This window comes from Carcharhinus amblyrhynchos, chromosome 14 (genome assembly GCF_965287045.1).
Source record: "Carcharhinus amblyrhynchos chromosome 14, sCarAmb.v2.hapA, whole genome shotgun sequence".
NCBI classification, from domain to species: domain Eukaryota; kingdom Metazoa; phylum Chordata; class Chondrichthyes; order Carcharhiniformes; family Carcharhinidae; genus Carcharhinus; species Carcharhinus amblyrhynchos.
Window position 1 is genome coordinate 3,729,920 of NC_137337.1, and position 13,204 is coordinate 3,743,123.

General features: G+C 42.8%; 1 protein-coding gene across 2 annotated transcripts in view; it reads left to right on the top strand.

Annotated features, from left to right (window-relative positions):
* The window catches only part of LOC145352392 (putative G-protein coupled receptor 132), a 52,114-nt gene that overhangs the window by 23,189 nt on the left and 15,721 nt on the right, over positions 1 to 13,204 (top strand). The window contains exon 1 of one of the 2 annotated variants that reach the window (XM_080202179.1): positions 5,712 to 5,788. The exons of the other annotated variant lie outside the window; for it this stretch is intronic. The gene's annotated coding sequence lies outside the window, so the exon portion shown is untranslated. Of the gene's footprint in view, positions 1 to 5,711; positions 5,789 to 13,204 lie in introns of those variants that run through there. 2 annotated transcript variants of the gene reach the window in all.

Here is a 13,204-nt window from a genome sequence, read left to right on the forward strand (position 1 = left end):
CAGCTTTGGGATTCTCCTTAATCTTGTCTGCCAAGGACATTTCATGGCCTTTTTTTAGCCCTCCTAAGATTCTCCTTAAGCTCTTTCCTGCTAGCTTTGTATTTCTCAAGAGCCTTTCAGTTTCCTGAAATTTATATATGCCTCCTTCTTCTTTTTCACTAAGCTCACAATCTCTCTCATCATACAGGGTTCCCGAACCTTGCCATCTTTATCCTCCATTTTTACACAGACATACTTGTCCTGAATTGTTCACAACTGACTTTTTTTTTGTTTCTATCCAATTCAATCCAATCAAAGTCCAATTCAAAGTCTCAGCAAGTGAAACATTCCCGATCCAAGCTGACAAGACAGGCTCACCACTTCCTGTCTTGGGCTTGATCTACATGATCCAAGCTGATTGGAGTAGGCATTGCACCTTCTCCAAGGATTGATCTCATTTGCATCTTACCCAAAAGGCCAAGGTGCCTCTTTAAAAAATTGTTTCAAATGAAGCCTTGGTGTAACCTCATGACTTCAACCAAGTGCAGGACCTCAATACTACACTTGATCAACTGACTTTTAAAAGACTCCCACATATCGAATGTGGATTTACCCTCAAACAGCCATCTCCAGTCTACATTTCCTAGCTCCTGTCTAATATTGTTGTAATCAGTCTTCCCCCAGTTTAGTACTTTCACTCTGGGACTACTTCTATCCTTTGCTACAAATATCCTGAAACTTATAAAATTGTGATCACTGTTCCCAAAATGGTCCCCACTGAATCATCAATCACAAAGAACAAAGAACAACACAGCACAGGAAACGGGCCCTTCGGCCCAACAAGCCTGCGCCGCCATTTTAACATTCAGTGAGCGCCTCATTCCAATCCTTCTTCTACCTATGACTTTTGCCTACGCCTCTTGGACGCCACAATACAGGTGTTTTATGTGTGCTAGATTGAGGGAGATCTAATTTAGGGACAATTTGTTAACACCAATCAACCTAAAAGCACGTTTTTGGGGTGTGGGAGGAAACCGGAGCACCCGGAGAAAACCCACGCAAGCACGGGGAGAATGTGCAAACTCCCACAGACACTGGCCCAAGTCAGAGATCCGACCCAGGTCCATGTATCTGCACAGCAAACAGTGATAGTCTGTCACCTGTCAGGCTTGTTTTCCAGAACCAAGTCTAAGACAGCCCCTTCCCGAGTTGGACTTTACACTGGATAAAAGCAAGTTACTGCATATGCTGGAATCTGAAACCAAAAGAGAAGATGCTGGAAAATCTCAGCAGGTCTGGTAGCATCTGTAAGGAGAGAAAAGAGCTGACGTTTCGAGTCCAGACCACCCTTTGTCGAAGCTTATGGACTTTTTACACATTGTCTCAAGACGCACTGTTTGACACAGTGAATGAACTCGGTCCTGTCCAATCCCTGGTACTAAAGGAATCCCAGTCTATGTTGGGGAAGTTAAAATCGCCCATCACAACGACCCTGTTGTTTTTACATCTTCCCATAATCTGCTGACATATCAGTTCCTCCACTTCACACTGGCTATTGGGAGGTTTGTAGTTCAACCCCAATAGTGTGACTGCACCGCTCCTGTTCCTGAATTCCATCCATATGGCCTCACTACATGATCCCATCAAGGTATCCTCCCTCTGTATAGCTGTGATATTCTCTCTAATCAGTAAAGCAGTGCCCCCACTTCTATTGTCATTCTCTCTATCTTGCCTGAAGCATCTAAATCCTGGAATGCTAAGCTGCCAGTCCTGCCCTTCGCTCATTCAAGTCTCCATAACTGCCACAACATCATAGTGCCATGTAGTAATCTAAGCTTTAAGATCATTCGCCCTACCTGTCATACTCCTTGTGTTAAAGCAAACATACCTCAGACTATCTGCCTTGCCATGTCAAAACAAAGGAGATTATCATTGACTTCAGGAAGCGTAAAGGAGAACATGTCCCTGTCTACATCAATGGGGACGAAGTAGAAAGAGTTGAGAGCTTCAAGCTCTTTGGTGTCCAGATCACCAACAACCTGTCCTGGTACTCCATGCTGACACTATAGTTAAGAAAGCCCACCAACACCTCTACTTTCTCAGAAGATTAAGTCAGCTACAACTCTCACCAACCTTTACAGATGCACCATAGGAAGCATTGTTTCTGGCTGTATCACAGCTTGGTATGGGCTCCTGCTCTGCCCAAGACCACAAGGAACTACAAAGGTCATGAATATAGCCCAATGTATCACACAAATCAGCCTCCCAACCATTGACTCTGTCTACACTTCCCGCTACCTCGGCAAAGCAGCCGGTATAATGAAGGACCCACACACCCAAACATTCTCTTCTTCCACCTTCTTCCTTTGGGAAAAAGTTACAAAAGTCTGAGGTCACGTACCAACCAACTCAAGAATAGCTTCTTCCCTGCTGCTGTCAGACTTTTGACTGGACTTACTTTGCATTAAGTTTGTCTTTCTCTAGCTATGGCTGTAACACTACATTCTGCACGCTCTCATTTCCTTCTCAATGAACAGCATGCTTTGTCTGTATAGTGCGCAAGAAATAATACTTTTCACTGTATGTTAATACATGTGACAATAATAAATCAAATCAACAATTTTGTATACAGTCCCTGTATTATTTCCGTTAGCCTTACTGGACCCAGTCACTGAGTTCTCCACAGTCACTATACTGTGGTCCTTTCTGATTCTTGACTTTGGTTTCTCTGCCTTTCACTTTTCCCCTTCCTGTCTTTTGTTTCCGTCCTCACTTTACTGCCCTCTAACTTCCTGCATCAGTTCCCATCCCCATGCCTCCCCAGCAGCACTAGCAAACATTCTTGCTAAGACACTGATTCCAGTCCTGTCTGGGTACAGACCATCCAATTTGTACTGTTCCCATCTATCCCCAGAACCAGTTCCAATTTTCCATTTGGGACGTTGAAGGTGCTACACAATAAAACGGTTGTATCCTCTGTGTGTGAAATGAGGATTAATTCTTGGACTCAGTTCTCATTGAGTGTGGGCTTGGTTTGTGTCTAACTCATCAGCAGATTTGACAAACAAAGCAGAGACAGCAGCTGGAGGGGCAGATTCTTTTCCTCAGCAAGTTGTCTGGAATGCAATGTCTGAAAAGATAGCAGAAGCAGATTCAAATGTAATTTCAAAAGGAGGGTTAAATAATTCCATTCAAGGAAAAAATCTGGGGAAGAGCATGCAGGGTGGGATTAATTGTTAACTTCACCAAGGACTAGTCACAGGTATGAATAGCCTCCTTTTGTGCTATATCATTCGATGACTCATCTTATGTGATCAAGAACAGAAAGACCATTGGTTCATTTCCTTTCCTTCCCCTTGCCCACTTATGATCTTTGCAAAGGTTGAATCATAGCATCGCAAGACAGTACAGGACAGATGGAGCCTATTTGGCCCACCAAATCGGTGCTAGCTCTTTTGAAGAACAATTCAGTTCTTCCTACCCCTTCAACTCTTTCCCCAAAGCCCTGCAATTGTTTTCAATCAGCTATTCATTCAATTTCCTTTTCAATCTGTCTCCATCAATGGTGAGTTCCAAATACTAACAACCCAATGTGCAAACTAGACTTTCTGTCCGCTTCCCAGGCCAATCACTTTGAATTCAATTAGGGATCCTTTAGCCATCTTGTTTCTCCTTATAGTCTATCTAAGCTCATCATGATTTTAAGCACCTTTATCAATTGTCCTCGTAGCGTTCTCTGTTTGGAGAACACCGCAGCTTCTGCAGCCTATCCTGGTCCTGTTCCAATGCAGCTATTCAGCACTCTTTCCAAACCTCCATATCCTTTGGAAGTGTGGGGGTCAGATTTGCAGGCACTCCTCTGGTTGACTGATAATGGGAATATTGTAACTGTCTTTGGGATCCTGGTGTGATCCTGATCACTATCCAGTAATGTGGTGATATCATGAGGTAATAAGAAGTAAGAAGAGGATTACAGCACACATCCACTCGAGCCTGCTCCTCCTTTCATAGTAACATAAGAACATAAGAAATAGGAGCAGGAGTAGGCCATCTAGCCCTTCGAGCCTGCCCCGCCATTCAATAAGATCATGGCTGATCTGAAGTGGATCAATACCACTTTTCCACTTTCTCCCCATAACCCTTAATTCCCTTGCCTACCAGAAACCTATCTACCCATGTCTTAAATATATTTAGCGAGGTAGCCTCCACCACTTCAACAGGCAGAGAATTCCAGAGATTCATCACCCTTTGAGTGAAGAAGTTCCTCCTCAACTCCGTTCTAAACTGCCCCCCCCTTATCTTGAGGCTGTGCCCTCTAGTCCTGCTGTCCTTTCTAAGCAGGAAGAATCTCTCTACCTCTACCCTATCCATCCCCTTCATTATCTTATACATCTCTAGAAGATCCCCCCTCATCCTTCTAAACTCCAACGAGTACAGACCCAGTCTATTCAGCCTCTCTTCATAGTCCAATACCATCATGGCTATTCTGCCTCAGTTCCACTTGCCCGCTTGATCCCCAAATCCCTTAAATCCATGACAGGCCAAAAATCTGACTATCCCAGCCTTAACAGTGTTCAACGATGGAGCATCTACAACCCTATGGGGAAGATAATAGCAGAGATTCACAACCTCTCAACACAGTCCTAAATGATCATCCCCTTATCTAGAGACAGTGCCCCCAGATTCCCCAGCCAAGGGAAACAATCTCTCACCTTATCAAACCCCTTCAGAGCCTGGTACTTTCCAATGAGATCAGCTCTCATTCTGATTTGTTGAATGCTCATACTTGAAGGATAGCGGTATGCAGAAACGGTATACTCCCCAGCAATCACACCGATTCTGTACACAGGATGGTGGATACAGAAACGGTATACTCCCCAGCAATCACACCGATTCTGTACACAGGATGGTGGATACAGAAACGGTATACTCCCCAGCAATCACACCGATGCTGTACACAGGATGGTGTATACAGAAACGGTATACCTCCCCAGCAATCACACTGATGCTGTACACAGGATGGTGTATACAGAAACGGTATACTCCCTAGCAATCACACCGATGCTGTACACAGGATGGTGTATACAGAAACGGTATACTCCCCAGCAATCACACCGATGCTGTACACAGGATGGTGTATACAGAAACGGTATACTCCCCAGCAATCACACCGATGCTGTACACAGGATGGTGTATACAGAAACGGTATACTCCCCAGCAATCACACCGATGCTGTACACAGGATGGTGTATACAGAAACGGTATACTCCCCAGCAATCACACCGATTCCGTACACAGGATGGTGTATACAGAAACGGTATACTCCCCAGCAATCACACCGATTCTGTACACAGGATGGTGTATACAGAAACGGTATACTCCCCAGCAATCACACCGATGCTGTACACAGGATGGTGTATACAGAAACGGTATACTCCCCAGCAATCACACCGATTCTGTACACAGGATGGTGGATACAGAAATGGTATACTCCCCAGCAATTACACAGATTCTCTACATGGGTCATGCAGAGTCTTGGTTCCGAATGACTGAGCTGAAGGTTTCTCAACAGAAATCTGTACAATGCCACTTGGAGTTTGTGAAAGTGTGCAGGTTTAAAGAAGTGTTGTGGGTAACTGTTCCGTTAGTGTTTAGTGTGGTGAGACTGAGAACTGACACAGCATTTCCTATCCAACTGCAGTCTGCCACGTTCAGTGTCACACGCTGTGAAGCCAGCCTTTACCGTTGAGATTGGTCAGTGAGAGATTCCCTGTCAACATCCTTCCGTGGAAAACTGTACTTTGAAAAGGTAAATGATTTATTTCTTTTATTCAGGATTTGGAGTAGATCATCTAGCTTGTTCTCGATGTTTTTGATAAAGGAACAGAATAAAGCTGGGTGTGGTGGCTGAGCTGGTGGTGATCTTACAGCAGCACGTGTAGTGGCTGACAGGAGATTCAGATAGAGAGAGAGGGGAAATGAAAGAAGACCAGACACAGACAGGGAATGAAGGAAAAAGTGAAATGAGAGAAGTGAAGATGAATTGAGGGAGAGAATAAGACGAGGGACAGAGAAAAGTGTTGGAAAGCAACTGAGAGAAGATAGAATCAACTTTCATCAATAGTATTAATAGGATCCAGAAACAAGATAATAATGGAGCCTGCACCATTAAGGGCATCACTCCCCAGAAACATTGGCCCTGATTTTAGCAGCAGGACTGCCCCGAAATTGGGGCAGGAGAGGCCTGCAGAGCGACATTCCCCATTGGCCTCGGGTGCGATCTTATGTGCCTCGGGCAGCCATGCTGGTAAAATCAAGGCCATCATCTCTTGTCTGGTAACATGACCCCACCACTGGTAAACCTACCTCTCCCATGAATGTCACCTCTGTCCCAGTAACATCACCCCTCCCCTGATAAACCTACCTCAATCATTAACGTCACCTCTTTCCCACTAAAGTGATCAGCATGATCTTAATGAATGACGGAGCAGGTTCGAGGGAACAGACAGCCTACTTCTGCTCCTAGTTCTTATGTTCTTATATTTATCATTCCGTGAGAGATAAGGAATCTGCTTATCTCCACTTTAAACATATTCGATGATTGATTATCCAAGGCTCTACAGGATGTAGAATTCCAAAGATTCACAATTCTCTGAGTGAAGACACTTCCTCTCAGTTCCACGAATGACTGCTATTTTATCTTGAAATTTGACCCCATGTTCTAGTTCCCCAGCCAGAGGAAACATCCTCTTAGTGCCTTTACTGCTGTTAATTTTAAAAAAATTCTATCATGGAATGTGGACACCACTGGATCAGCCAGTATTTATATTCCATTCCAATTCTCTTCTCCCACCTAGTAGTGCGCTAAGGCAGACTTCCATCTGTTTCCAGTGTTAGTAATTCCTGAACAGTTCACTCGTCACCAGGGGGCTTATAGCTTGAGGGGCTCCACTCCACAGCAAGCAAGGCTAACCAGGAATCTCTCCCATTCTTGCTGCCAGTCACTGTGTGTTTGGAAGGATTTGACACACTCAGTGTGTTTGACTGTGTTATGAACGCACCTCCCATGGACATCCTGGAGTGGGGCTGGAATCCACAGCTTCTGGCTCAGAGGCAAGAAAGCTACCCAGTGCGCCACAAGACCTTCCAGCATTGCCATTAATTATCCCTAATTACCCTTGAGAAGGTTACAAGACCTAGGTGAGACCACATCTGGACTGCTGTGTACAATTTTGGTCTCCTTGTTTAAAAAAGACAAGATTGCTGTCTAAAGTTCACTTGTCTCATGTCTGTCTTTTGAAGTGGTGAAAGTAAATTCCACATGTCTATTTTGCAAAACACCAGGGGAGTTCTCCCCAACTTCCTGGCCAATATTTATTTCTCAATCAATGACAATAAACCAGATCCAAAACCAGAAAATGCTGGATAAACTAAGCAGGTCTGGCAGCATCTGTGGAGAGGGAAACATAGTTAAGGTTTTGGGTCCAAAGGACCCTTCTTTGGGGTAGAGATGAGGAATGATAAAGGTAAGAAGTCACTTGTAAGAGTGTTGTACAGGTCCCCTTGCAGTAACTGGACCGTGAGATGGGAGAAAGGAAGGACGGTACAGTAATTATCATGGGGAATTTGAATTTACATATAGGCTGGGAAAACCAGGTGTGAAAGGATAGCCTAGCTGAGGAATTCAGACAATGTTTTTGGGACAGTTTCTTAGAACAGCATGTCTGAAACCAGCCAGGGATGAGGCTTTATTAGACCTGGTATTGGACAACATGATAAGATTAATTAATGACTGCAAAGTGAAGGCATCCCTAGGTAGCAGTGATCATATTGGTGAATTTGACATTCAAAGAGAGAGGTGTGGGTCTGAAACTGTTTTTAAACTTAAATAAGGACAGTTATGAGGGCATGAAAGCAGAGCTAGCTAAAGAAAACTGGCAATTTATCAAGTTGGAGGACCGGTCAAGACAGAAGCAGTGGCAGACATTAAAGAAAATATTCCATTACACACAGAATAAATTTTGATTTGATTTGATTTATTATTGTCATATGTTTTAGTATACAGTGAAAATCATGATTTAAGAACATAAGAATATAAGAAATAGGAGCAGGAGTAGGCCATCTAGCCCTTCGAGCCTGCCCCACCATTCAATAAGATCATGGCTGATCTGAAGTGGATCAGTTCCACTTTCCCGCTTTCTCCCCATAACTCTTAATTCCCCTGTCTATCAGAATTCCATCTACCCGTGACTTAAATATATTCAGTGAGGTACCACCACTTCAATGGGCAGAGAATTCCAGAGATTCACCACCCTTTGAGTGAAGAAGTTCCTCCTCAACTCTGATCTAAACTGCGCCCCCCCCCCCTTATTTTGAGGCTGTGCCCCTAGTCCTGCTATCCTTTCTAAGCGAGAAGAATCTCTCTACCTCCACCCTGTCCATCCCCTTCATTATCTTATATGTCCCTATAAGATCCCCCCTTATCCTTCTAAACTCCAATGAGTACAGACCCAGTCTATTCAATCTCTCCTCATAGGCTAACCCCATCATCTCCGGTATCAGCCAACTGAACCTTCTCCGCACTCCCTCCAAGGCCAATATATCCTTTCGCAAATGCAGTGACCAAAACTGCACACGGTACTCCAGATTTCTCACATACTGAACAGAGAAGGAAAGGAGAGAGAAGGAAAGGAGAGAGTGCAGAACGTAGTGTTACAGTCATAGCTAGGGTGTAGAGAAACATCAACTTAATGTGAAGGAGGCCCATTCAAAAGTATGATGACAAATGGGAAGAAGCTGTTCTTGAATCAGTTGGTATATGTCCGCAGACATTTGTATCTTTTCCTGATGGAAGAAGGTAGAAGAGAGTATGTCCAAGGTGCATGGGGTCCCTAAATATTCTAGCTGCTTTTCTGAGGCACGGAAAGTGTAGATAGAGTCAATGGATGAGAGGCTGGTTTGATGGATTGAGCTTCGTTCTTTTTAGTTTCTTTGTAGTTCCTTGTGGTCTTGAGCAGAGCAGGACCCTGTGACACAACCAGAAAGAATGCTTTCTATGGTGTTTTGTAAAAGTTTGTAAGACTGGTAGCTGACATGCCAAATTTCCTTAGTCTTCTGAGAAAGTAGAGGCGTTGGTGGGTTTTCTTAACTATAGTGTCGGAATGGAGGGACCAGGAGACGTTGTTGGTGATCTGGACATCTAAAAACTTGAAGCTCTTGACCATTTCTATTTTGTCCACATTGATGTAGACAGGGGCATGTCTTCCACTATGCTTCCTGAAGTCGGTGACAATCTCCTTCATTTTGTTGACATTGAGGGAGAGATTATTGTCATTGCACCAATTCATCAGATTCTCTATTTCTTTCCTGTACTCTGACTTGTCATTGTTTGAGATCCGACCCCCCCATGGTGGTATTATCAGCAAACTTGAAAATCAAACAGGAGGTGTTGTTGCCTATCTGGACTGATTGTGGTCTGTGAGTTAAGAAGTTCAGGATCCAGTTGCAGCGGGAGGCCATGGAGTTTGGAGATGGGTTTCGTAGGAATAATGGTGTTGAAGACTGAGCTGTAGTCAATAAATAGGAGTCTGACATTGGTGTCTTTGTTCAGCACAACAAGAAAGAACAATTCCAAGGCAAGAACCCACCATTCGTGGTTAATTAAAAAAGTTAAAGATAGCATCAAACTTAAAGAAAAAGCACATATTGATGCAAAGGTGGGTGACAGATCAGAAGACTAAACAGAATATAAATAGAACATAGAACATTACAGGCCCTTCGGCCCTTGATATTGCGCCGACCAGTGAAACCAATCTAATGACCCTCTAACCTAAACTATTCCAATGTTATCCATATGCTTATCCACTGACCATTTGAACGCCCTTAAAGTTGGTGAGTCCACAACTGCTGCAGGCAGGGCATTCCACAACCTTACTACCCTCTGAGTAAAGAACCTACCTCTGACATCCGTCCTATAATTACCATCCCTCAATTTAAAGCTATGTCCCCTTGTGTTAGCCATCACCATCCAAGGAAAAAGGCTCTCACTATCCACTCTATCTAACCCTCTGATCATCTTGTATGCCTCAATTAGGTCACCTCTTAACCTTCTTCTTTCTAATGAAAACAACCTCAAGTCCCTCAGCCTTTCCTCATAAGACCTTCCCACCATTCCAGGCAACATCCTGGTAAACCTCCTCTGCACCCTTTCCAATGCCTCCACATCCTTCTTATAATGCAGCGACCAGAACTGTACGCAATACTCCAAGTGCGGCCGCACCAGAGTTTTGTACAGTTGCAACATGACCTCAAGGCTCCGAAATTCAATCCCTCTACCAATAAAAACTAACACACCTTATGCCTTCTTAACAACCTTATCAACCTGGGTGCCAACTTTCAGGGATCTATGCACATGTACACCGAGATCCCTCTGCTCGTCAACACTACCAAGAGTCCTTCCATTAGCCCTATATTCTGTACCCCTGTTATTCTTACCAAAGTGAATCACCTCACACTTCTCCGTATTAAACTCCATCTGCCACCTCTCAGCCCAGCTCTGCAGCTTATCTATGACCCTCTGCAAACTGTAACATCCATCCTCACTGTCTACAACTCCTCCGACTTTGGTATCATCAGCAAATTTACTAACCCATCCTTCTACACCCTCATCTAGGTCATTTATAAAAACGACAAACAGCAGTGGCTCCAAAACAGATCCCTGAGGTACACCACTTGTAACCGAACTCCAGGTTGAATATTTCTCATCAACCACCACCCTCGGTCTTCCAAAGAAGACCAAATAATGACAAAAAGTAATGCTGAAGAGAAAACATTTTGTCAGACCTTTCTTTCTTGCACTTGTCAAGACAATTGCAAGAATATCAATGTCTTGATGAGTGTGATACGCAAAGTTTTGACAAAGTATCTTTTTTCAGCAAATACCAAAATGACAAAAAAATTAATAGGCGGAAAAAATTAGAGTGTGAGAGAAAGGAGGCTAGAGTTTCTAGTAAGAGTTTCTGTAGATATTTTAAAAAGAAAAGAGTCAGCAAACTAATTATTGTTCCTACAGAATTTCAGTTTGGGAATTAATAATGGGAAATAAAGAGATGCAGGTGAATTGGACCAATGTTTTGCATCAGTCTTCACTATAGAGGATATGAGTAACATTCCAGAAATAGCTGTGAATCAGGAATGGGAAGGGAGGGAGGAACACAGGAAAATTGCAATCACAAGGGAAGAGGCACTGAGAAAATTGTTAGAACTGTGTGCTGTCAAGTCCCGGGGTTTGGATGGATTTTATCCTAGGTCTTGAAAGAAGTGCCTGTGAGATAGTTGATACGTTAATTTTAATTTTCCAAAATCCATCTCATTCACGGAAGGTTCCATTGGATTGGAAATGAGCAAATTAGCTCCTTTAATGAAAAAGGGAGAAAGAAAGCAGGGAACCTGTAGGCCAGTTACCCTAACATCTGTCAGGCACAAATGTTAGAAGCTATAATTTACAGGTATTATAACAAGGCACTTAGATAAATCCATGATGATCAGGCAGAGTCAACATGGTTTTGTGAAGAGAAACAGTGTTTTCAACAACTTATTGGAATCCTTTAAGGAAGTAATCTCTGTTGTGGATAAAGGGGAACGAGTGGATGTACTGGACTTAGATTTCCAGAAGCCATTTGACAAGATGCCAGAGCAAATGTTACTGCAGAAATAAAAGTCCATGGTGTAGAGGGTGACATATTAGCATGGATAGAAGATTGGCTGGCTAATAGGAAACAGAGAATTGGCATAAATGGATTTTTTTCAGGTGGGCAAGATGTAATGAGGGGTGTCCCACAGGGATCAGTGATGGCGCCTCAATTCTTTTACAATTTATATAAATGACTTGGATGAAGGGACTGAAGATACGATTGCTAAATGTGCTGATGACACTAAGGTAGGTAAGAAAGAAAGTTGTGAAGAAAATGTAAGGAGACTGCAAAGGGATATAGACAGACAAGAGGGCAAAGATCAGGCAAATGGAGTATAATGTGGAAAAATGTGGAATTGTCCATTTTGATAGGGAGAATAAAAAACTATGTAGATCATCAAAATGCTGAGAGATTGCACAGTTCTGAGATGCTGAAGGATCTGGGTTTCCTGGTATATGAAACTAGTGTGCAGCTATAGCAAGTAATTAATTAAGCTAATAGGATGTCATTATTGGGAGGGGAATTGAATACAAGAGCAGTGACATTTTGCTTCAGTTGTACAGGGCATTGGTGAAACTCCATCTGCAGTACTGTGTACAGCACTAATCATTTTATTTAAGGAAAGATGTAAATGTGTTGGATGCAGTTCAGAGAAGGTTTACCAGATTGATACCTGGAATGGGCAGGTTGTCTTGTATCCATTGGAGCTTAGAACAATAAGAGGAGATTGGATTGAAACCAGTAAGATCCCGTGAGGTATGACAGGGTGGATGTGGAGAGGATGTTTCCTCTTGTGGGAGAATCTAGGACCCTGGTCACTGTTTAAATATAAAGGATTGCCCAATTAAGATAGAGATGAGGAAAAATTATTTCTCAGAGTTATAAATCTTTGGAATTCTTTTCCTCAAAGGCAGAGTCTTAGGAAAATAAATTCTTGAAAAGCAAGAGAGTGATTTGGTAGTAGATGGGAAAGTAGGGTTACAATTAATCAAATCAGATCTCATTGAGTGGTACAGCAGGCTTGAAAGGCCGAGTGGCCTACTCCTGCTTCTAATATATATGTGTATATGTAAATAATGAGCGGGGTTGAGAATAAGGGTAAAAATAATACAAAATTAAAATGGATAATAGGAAATACATAAGAGATTAGAAATAAGGAAGGAAGTGAGAAGTGATATTTGTAACTTTTTAGAATCACAAATAATGTGCATATTTTATCCATATTTAACAGTAGTATCAAAGACTCACAGTCCAATTATTCCATACTATTAAGAAATTCTGTGTCAATCAGTGAATGTGGAAAACTAATTCTGTGACGGTAACCCTGAGATTGTAATCACATTAATGAAAATAACAGCTGTTGATTTTCAAAAATAGAACGATACAGAAAGTACAGCAAAGAAACAGGGCGATCCACCCAACTGCTCCATCCCAGTGTTTCTGTTCCATACAAGCTTCCTCTCACCCGACTTCATCTCGCCCTGTCAGCAACCTCTTCTATTCACTTCTCCCTCCTATGTTTATCCAGCTTC